At 45.8% G+C, this 9,086-nt stretch overlaps 1 protein-coding gene across 2 annotated transcripts in view; it reads right to left on the reverse strand.

Moving 5' to 3' along the window:
• Nucleotides 1–4,889: 4,889 nt before the first annotated feature.
• BEND7 (BEN domain containing 7) overlaps nucleotides 4,890–9,086 on the reverse strand; it is a 146,732-nt gene continuing 142,535 nt past the window's right edge. For both annotated transcript variants that reach the window (XR_008491912.2, XR_008491911.2), the window contains exons 10-11: nucleotides 8,595–8,705; nucleotides 4,890–5,199 (exon numbers count right to left, since the gene is read on the reverse strand). The gene's annotated coding sequence lies outside the window, so the exon portion shown is untranslated. The remainder of the gene's footprint in view (nucleotides 5,200–8,594; nucleotides 8,706–9,086) is intronic.

Below are 9,086 nucleotides of genomic sequence, written 5' to 3' on the forward strand. Positions count from 1 at the left end.
CACTTTGGGAGGCCAAGGCAGGTGGATCACCTGAGGTCAGGAGTTCGAGACCAGCTTGGTCAACATGACGAAACCCTGTCTCTACTAAAAAATACAAAAATTAGCTGGGTGTAGTGGCATGCACCTGTAATCCCAGCTACTCAGGAGGCTGAGCTGGGAAAATTGCTTGAACTTGGGAGGCAGAGCTTGCAGCGAGTAGAGATTGTGCCACTGCACTCCAGCCTTGGGGACAGAGCAAGACTCCGCCTCAAAAAAAAAGATATAATGGTCAATAAATGCATGAAAAGATGTTCAACATCATTAGTCATTAGAGAAATGACAATCAAAGCCCCACTGAGATACCACTTCATACCCACTAGGATGACTAGAATCAGAAAGACAGACAAAAGCAAGTGCTGGTGAAGACACAAAGAAATTAGAATCCTCATATGTTATTGTTGGGGATGTAAATGATGTAACCAGTTTGGAAAATAGTTTGGCAGTTCCTCAAAAGATTAAAAATAGCATTACCATGTGAACCAGAAATTCCACTCCTAAGGATACAACCAGGAGAAATGAAATATATGTCCACACAGAAATCTGTACACGAATGTTCCCAGCAGCATTATTCACAACAGCTAAAAGATGGAAACGACACAAATATCCATCAGGTGACAAATGGATAAACAAATGAGTTGTTAGAAATACCATTTGACCCAGCCATCCCATTACTGGGTATATACCCAGACAATTATAAATAAAGCTGCTATAAAGACACATGCACACGTATGTTTATTGCGGCACTATTCACAATACCAAAGACTTGGAACAAACCCAAATGTCCATCAATGATAGACTACATTAAGAAAATGTGGCACATGTACACCATGGAATACTATGCAGCCATAAAAAAGGATGAGTTCATGTCCTTTGTAGGGACATGGATAAAGCTGGAAACCATCATTCTCAGCAAACTATCGCAAGGACAAAAAACCAAATGCCGCATGTTCTCACTCATAGGTGGGAATTGAACAATGAGAACACTTGGACACAGGAAGGGGAACGTCACACACTGGGGCCTGTCATGGGTGTGGGCAGTGGCATGATCATAGCTCAGTGTAGCCTGGAAGCCCTGGCTCCAAGCAATCCTCCCACCTCAGCCACCCAAGGTGCTGGGATTATAGGTGTGAGCCACCGTGCCTGGCCCCAGAATAAATTTTAAACCAGAATGCACAGTGGCAAATGCGAGAACGAACTGAGGAGGGAAGGAGGGTGAGATTATAGAACTGCAAAGTAATTGAGTCATCTGGAGATCAGATTCAAGAAGGAAAAGGAGGCTGGGTGTGGTGGGTCATGCCTGTAATCCCAGCACTTTGGGAGGCTGAGGCAGGTGGATCACCTGAGGTCAGGAGTTCGAGACCAGCCTGACCAACATGGCGAAACCTCGTCCCTATTAAAAAATACAAAAGTTAGCCAGGCATGGTGGCGGGTGCCTACCCTAATCTTATTATGCAAGTGAATTCTCCCTTTGTCTGGTGCCATCTTGTCTGCTCCTTAGTGTACACGTGGCTGGCAGAGAAGGGAAGATGGATCCACCATGCTGAACATGTCTAGCTCCTAGTTCTTGCTCACATTCACCTATGCAAGCTCCCAACTTGCTTGTCTATGTCTGCAGACTTTACAGGCTGCTCTTTGTTAGAAAATGATTTGGGACTGCTTTTCATTAAAAAGAAAAAGCCTTACCGAGGACTTCCATACCCTCACTATCTGCCTAAGTGATTTCTTCCTAACTCCTATATCAATGTCTCTTGTTTTCCATAAGATAAAAAGGAAACTCCCGAACAAAAAGGGACTTACACAGTTTAGAAAGGACCACCACCATTTAGAAAGGACATTTGGACCAGGTGTGGTGGCTCACCCTGTAATCTCAGTGCTTTGGGAGGCAGGAGGTGAGAAGATCCCTCGAGCCCAGGAGTTTGAGGCTGCAGTAAGCTATGATGGTGCCACTGCACTCCAGCCTGAGCGACAGAGCAAGACCCAGTCTCAAAAAAGCCCGGGCGCAGTGGCTCATGCTTGTAATCTCAGTGCTTTGGGAGGCTGAGGTGGGTGAATCACCTGCAGTCAGGAGTTCGAAACCAGCCTGGCCAATATGGTGAAACCCCGTCTCTACTAAAAGTAGAAAAATTAGCCAGGCATGGTGGCATGATCCTGTAATCCTAGCTACTCGGGAGGCTGAGGGACGAGAATTGCTTGAACCCGGGAGGAGGAGGCTGCAGTGAGCCAAGGTTGTGCCACTGCACTCCAGCCTGGGTGACAGAGTGAGACCCCACCTCAAAAATAAATAAATAAATAAATAAATAAATAAATAGACATTTGATCACCTGTAAAATATTCCAAGGCAAAAATTTTACGAGGAGAATTGAGATGACAAAAATCTCTCCACTGTAATTCTCAAAGACACAATTTTTGAAATTTAGAAAAAGTGTGTTACTAAGGGCGAGAATTCATGACACACCCTAAAAAATATATGGGAGCCTCTGATTTAGTCTTGCGGTTGCATACACCAAGCCGGACAAGAAACAAATACTTCTCCATCTTCAGTGAGACAGGAAGAGGTTATGAAAGACGCCGTTTTAGTATGGCTCAAAAGACACGGCAATGCCAGCCAAGTAAAATACTTAGCGGAACTGGGGTGTGGACAGGAGAATGTAGGCTTGCACACGGGAGGTGGTGAAGTGAGCCTTCCACCTTGGGGAGCAGAGCCACGTTCCGGGGTTACTGAGCTGAGCTGGGCGGTTACTCAGCCTACAAACACAGGTTTCCCAGCACTTGAACTTGAAACTCCTGAAACCGACAAGGTGGTTCAGAATTCCTTGGAGGAGGTGGGGAGATGGTATCATGTCTGTCACTTGTGGGACTAAAGACCATTTCATTTTGCCCAGCAATAGCCTAGAATCTGGCACCTGTGGGACTAAAGACTGGGAATAGCCTGGAAGAAGTGGGTGGGGAGCGCCAGGCAGGGCAGACCAGATGGCAAAGGAAAAAACCCTGACGTGCAAGCACCGATAGGAGAGGAAATGTTTGCTCAGCTGTAAAGGAGGGAGAGAAAAGGAAGAAAGCACAGGCGCCGTGGCAGGTAAGTGTGATCACGCGTGAGACAGAACCACTGTGAAAAATTCTCCGATTCTCTCATGGCAGAAGCCTCAGCCAGGCCAAGGGCAGAAAAAGGAATCCGAGGCTGATCCTTTTAACCAACGACCGGAGGTTAAAGACAGAGGAAGAGTTCAGAAGTTCAGGAAAATAAAAGCAGATTATCATTCAAGGGTTCTGTGAAGCAGAGAAAAAGTGAAATGACAGGAGGACCTGAGAGTGGCCGGGGTGGGGGCGGGGAGGAAAGCGATCATTCCAGGTAAATTCCACCCGGAGGTGCGGCTGGAGAGGCAGGGAGCCAAGGCGCGCAGGTAGCGGGGTGCGCCCTCGTCACTCGGAGCACCCTGTCGAGCAGAGCAGCTCTAAGCAAGGTCAGGCTGGAGGGGAAAGTGCAGGATTGTGCCTCTGGGCGGCCTTCATTTTTATACTATAGAGAAAAAAATGTCCAGCTGATTTTTCTTTTCTTCTTCTTCCTCTTTTTTTTTTTTTTTTTGAGCAGGGTCTCTTGTCTCCCAGGCTGGAGTGCAATGGCGCGATCTCGGCTCACTGCAACCTCCGCCTCCCCGGTTCAAGCGATTCTCCTGCCTCAGCCTCCCGAGTAGCTGGGATTACAGGCTCCCGCCACCACGCCCAGCTAATCTTTCATATTTTTAGTAGAGACGGGGTTTCACCACGTTGGCCAGGCTGGTCTCAAACTCCTGAGCTCAGGCAATCCGCCCGCCTCGGCCTCCCAAAGTGCTGGGATTACAGGCGTGTGCCACCGTGCCCAGCGGAGTATAATAGACATTTGCGTTTGTTAGCTCAGTAGCCTCAGAAACCCTGAGAGGTAGAGCTCAACACAGAAGCTGCTCAGAGCAGCTCTCAGCCTTTCCAAGTCTGGTGGCTGGGGGGGAAGACCCAGTTGGGATTCTGCTGACTTCCGAGCGTTTTACCGCTTTACGGCTCTGACACCCTAGAGCACCAACACAGCTGCCTCTGAGTGTATTTTGAGACATTATATTTGTAAACTGCATGTAACTTTCTGAATGAAGTTTTAGAAGCAGATGGCACACCCTCACCAGCTCATTTCTTGCCAGTATTCTCAATTGTTGGCACCAGAGAGTCAGTCAGATACTGCTTTGGAGAGAGAAAATATTGCCAGGCAAGGTAAAATCTTTAGCCTTTGACTCTTCAGCAAACACAAACTAATGAGAAACCTAGGTCTTATTTTGCCAATAAGCAGAGACTGGAACACTCAATAATAGTGAGAGAAAGAACAGATCATGCAAATGAGGAGAACTGATGATGTTGTCAAGTGAACCTAGGTGAAGAGAATTAATAGAAGCGATTCTTCCTCTTCCTGTCTCTTTTTTGATGAACTATATGAAGATGCCAGGAGGGTTAGGATAAAGACCATGCTTTTTTTTTTTTTTTTTTTTTTTTTTTGAGACAGAGTTTCACTCTTGTTCCAAGGCTGGAGTGCAATGGCGCTATCTCAGCTCACTGCAACCTCCACCTTCCAGGTTCAAGCGGTTCTCCTGTCTCAGCCTCCTGAGTAGCTGGGATCACAGGCATGTGCCACCATACCCGGCTAATTGTTTTGTATTTTCAGTAGAGACGAGGTTTCTCCATGTTAGTCAGGCTGGTCTGGAACTCCTGACCTCGTGATCTGCCTGCCGTGGCTTCCCAAAGTGCTGGGATTACAGGAGTGAGCCACGGTGTCTGGCCAAATTTTCTTTTAAGTAGCTTAAAGTCACAGGGGAAAACAAAACTATTCACATAGACTTTTTCTTTGTTTGAATTGGCAAATGCCATCAAGAGTCCAGGAGCTACAAGGAAGCGGTGACAATGGTAGCCTGTGTGGCTACCCTTTGTACATTTTGAATTCTCTACTAAGTTTTTAAATTTGTTTAAAAAAGAGAATTTATGTCCCAGACTTAAGGTTGCTTTAAGGAACAGAGACAGGGAAGGACATAAACACATCATCCTTCTGTTGATCCAGACTGGAGATGCTTTGAAATGGACAACGTCTAAAAGAGGGAGCTATGCTTTCCAAGCTTGGGTCCAAAGATGGAGGCTGTGCTGCTGAAGCTGTAAAGAGAAGGGAGAGGAAGTGAATGGATTTGTTACAATCCTGTTTTTTTTTTTCTTTTCTTTTTTTTTCTTGAGACAGGGTCTCTCTCTGTCACCCAGGCTGGAGTGCAGTGGCACCATCATGATTCACTGCAACCTTGACCTCCCGGGCTCAAGTATTCTCCCCACCTCAGTCTCCCAAGTAGCTGGGACTGCAGGCGCATGCCACTGTGCCCCGCTAATTTTTAAATTTTTTTGTAGACACAGGGGTCTCATCATGTTGCCCAGGCTGGTTTCAAACTCCTGAACTCAAGCGATCCTTCTACCTTGGCTGGACAAGTCATGCCTGTAATCCTAGCGCTTTGGGAGGTGGGATTTGCTTGGCCTAATCTTGGCAATTTTTAAAAGAAAATCTTTATAAATAGAAATTACAGGAGCGGTGGTTCACGCCTGTAATCCCAGCACTTTGGGATGCTGAGACGGGTGGATCACCTGGGGTCAGGAGTTTGAGACCAGCCTGGACAACATGGTGAAATCTTGTCTTTACTAAAAATACAAAGAATTAGCTGGATGTGATGGCAGGCGCCTGTAATCCCAGCTACTCTGGAGGCTGAGGCAGGAGAATCGCTTGAACTTGGGAGGTGGAGGTTGCAGTGAGCCGAGATCGCACTATTGCACTCCACACTCCAGCCTGGGCAACAAGGGTGAAACTTCGTCTAAAAAAGAAAAAAAAAAGATTTCTCTAAATTGTAACATCTTTATCAGTGGAATAGGGGCAGGAACCCCCATGACAGGGCTGTTTGAAGGTTGAGACCATGTGGGCAAGGCTCCTTGGACAGCAGTGGGTGAAGCAGTAGCTTCCAGCATCATCCTAAGGCTGTCTCCACAGGCAGCACGACCAGGGTTCTGCCCATCTCACGGGTGGGCAGGATCTGCTGGCACTCCCAGTGGTTCTGGAAAAGAGATGTGAAAAGCGCAGGCAACCCACCAATTAGTGAGCAATTCCTGACTGCTTTCTGGCTGAGGTTATTGTTCTCTGCAGCCTTCAGTGGGAAATGAGTAGGACCTAAGTAATGGGAATTGGGGAACCTAAAACCGAAGTAAGTGATGGTCAGTAGAATCAGGACAGTTGGACAGCAAAGGGAGGAAAAAGGGAAGATCTTCAAGAGAAAAGCAGACAAGTTAAACGGCATGATAGAGGCGCTTACGGATTCAGGGAGTGGAGAGGAAAAGGAAATTTATATGTCCAAGACAGAGAGGAAAAGTACATTCTAGGACTAGGTGGGGAATGACAAAAGCAGAAGAGATACAAAACTATCAAATGCCTGTGATAGTGTTTGGAAGCAATCAGAACAAGATCTGTGTGAATGAGAGGTCAGAAATGAGAAAATTGGGCCGGGTGTGGTGACTCACGCCTGTAATCCCAGCACTTTGGGAGGCTGAGGTGGGCGGATCACTTGAGGTCAGGAGTTTGAGACCAGCCTGGCCAACATGGCAAAACCCTATTTTCACCAAAAATACAAAAATTAGCCCGTCATGGTGGTGGCGTGCTTGTAATCCCAGCTACTTGGGAGGCTGAGAGGGCAGAATCGCTTGAACCCGGGAGGTGGAGGTTGCCGTGAGCCGAGATCACGCCATTGCACTCCAGCCTGGGCAACAGAGCAGGACTCCATCTCAAAAAAAAAAAAAAAGAAAGAAAAGAAAATCATATGAGCATATTTAAAAAAATGCATACAATAATATAAATACAAAAAAAATACATTTAAGACATTTAGGGAGAATCAAGACACTGTCTTGGTCAGGAATCCATAAGTGTTCCCTTTGTCCTGGTATTCAAGGCCCTCCATGATTTTGACCCAAATGCACCTAACCAGTCTCGGCCCTCACTACAATAAATAAAGTCATTTAGTAAACCTTTCTTTGCCAGGCGTGGTGGCTTGCACCTGTAATCCCAGCACTTTGGGAGGCTGAGGCAGGAGGATCGTTGGAGGCCAGGAGTTAGAGATCAGCCTGGGCGTCATAGTGAGACCCTGTCTCTACAAAAAAAAAAAAAACAAAGTTAAAAATCAGCTGGGTGCTGTGGCGCACACCTGTAGTCCAAGCTACTCAGGAGGCTGAGACAGGAGGACTGCTTGAGCCTAGGAGTTTAGGTTATAGTGAGTTATGATTATACCACTGCACTCCAACGTGGGCAGAGCAAGACCCTGCCTTTAAAAAACAAAGCAAAATAAAACAAAAACCTTTCTTGACCACCTGTCTTGGGCTAGGAACTAAAAGAATGAAGCCTTAACTCTGCTCTTTTTATCTAATGGGAATGCCCTCTACTCCAGGTAGACATTCTCTCTTCAGAAAGCAAAGTTTCTTTCCCTGACACCTTTGCTCATACCCTTAAGAGCTGAAAAGATAACTCTCAGGGATGCACCTGGGATAAAGGCATTTCAGAAATTGCTTCCCCAGTAAAGGACCTGACGTTATTCCTGTTGCCTTAAATTGTTTCCCGAGCTTCCCTTGCTCCATCTATGTCCCACTTTCCCTCTCTGGCCCTTCAACAAATTCATTCAGCAGCGGCCCCCTCAAGGAGCCTGCAACCTAGAAGAGATAAAACAAGTACTAGTAAGTGACTATGATAGTGACCAGCATGTGGCAAAAGTGCTATTGCAGGAAGGGAGATGGTGGAAGAAGAGGGAAAGAATGCACCAGAATGACTATGGAGGAGGTACCATTGGAGATGGAAGGGCATGAGTAGGACTATAGAGATTGGATGGTTGATTGAGTTGATTGAGAGCTGGTTGAGTGAGTATCTTGCATGGCTGCATTTGGTATGTTTGATGAGGGTAGTGGTGGTAGTGGTGTTTAAAATGATGGTAGCGGAATCTGGAAAGCTTGATTTCAGCAATGCTGTGAAGAGCTTCTGTTGGCAGCCTGGGGGATTTGTATTTAATATGGTAGCCAATAGGGATTCATCAAACGTCTTTGAGCAGAAGAGTGACACAGAAGCATGTAATCTTGGAGCTCAAAGGGGACTTAAAGGCCTTTAATTCCACCAAAAGTTTGACATCTCTGTCTACCAAGTGTGGGCTGGGAAACTAGTTTCTCACTGTCATGAGGGTTAAATGAGAGGGCACTCGTAAAGCACTCAGCCCATGGTTTGACACCTAATAAAGCTCAAATAATGCAGTAAAGCTCAATTAATGTTGACTGACACTGTCATCATTATCATCATCATCACCATTATCATCACCATCATCACCATCAGCTTGATTATTATTTAGGAAGGTGTTCCTTAAGCCTTATTCCTCAGTTGTCCTATAAGTATTTGAAGACAACTGTCCATTTCTGTGTGAGCTTTTTCCTCTTTAAATATTCCTGGTTTCTTCCAGCACTCCCTACGCATGGGTGTCACATTCCCTTACCTTCCCGACTCCGTCTAGCCCTTGTAAAATGTGGTACACAGAATCCAGTTGTCTGTCTGATCATAGCTGACCAGAGCAGATTCTTCCTTTCTTTCACTCTGGAGATGATGCCTGGATTGAAAAAAAAAAGACCAAAAAGTTTTTGGCAGCCTCATCACATTGAATCTTGGAATATAATGCTGATTTAAACTCCCAAGCCATTCCCACATACACTACTGCTAAGCTGCAAACTTTCCACTCTCTCCTTCCTTGCGCTTCAGAGCTTCAGATTGCTTTATGATGATTAAGTCTCCTCTTTTTGTAAGGAAAAGGCCTTGAAATGGGCAGAAAGATTACTGAGTTTCCTTTCAATGGATTGCTGGGTATTATCTAGCAGAGGCTTCAGGGTTGTCTGATTTCACAGGGATCTGTGTCTTTCATTGTTTTTGACTGAACTATTTTGTAACTGTAAATTATAGAAAACACAAGGTTATGGAAATGATTCTTGTCCAT

This window comes from Pongo pygmaeus, chromosome 8 (genome assembly GCF_028885625.2).
Source record: "Pongo pygmaeus isolate AG05252 chromosome 8, NHGRI_mPonPyg2-v2.0_pri, whole genome shotgun sequence".
NCBI classification, from domain to species: Eukaryota; Metazoa; Chordata; class Mammalia; order Primates; family Hominidae; genus Pongo; species Pongo pygmaeus.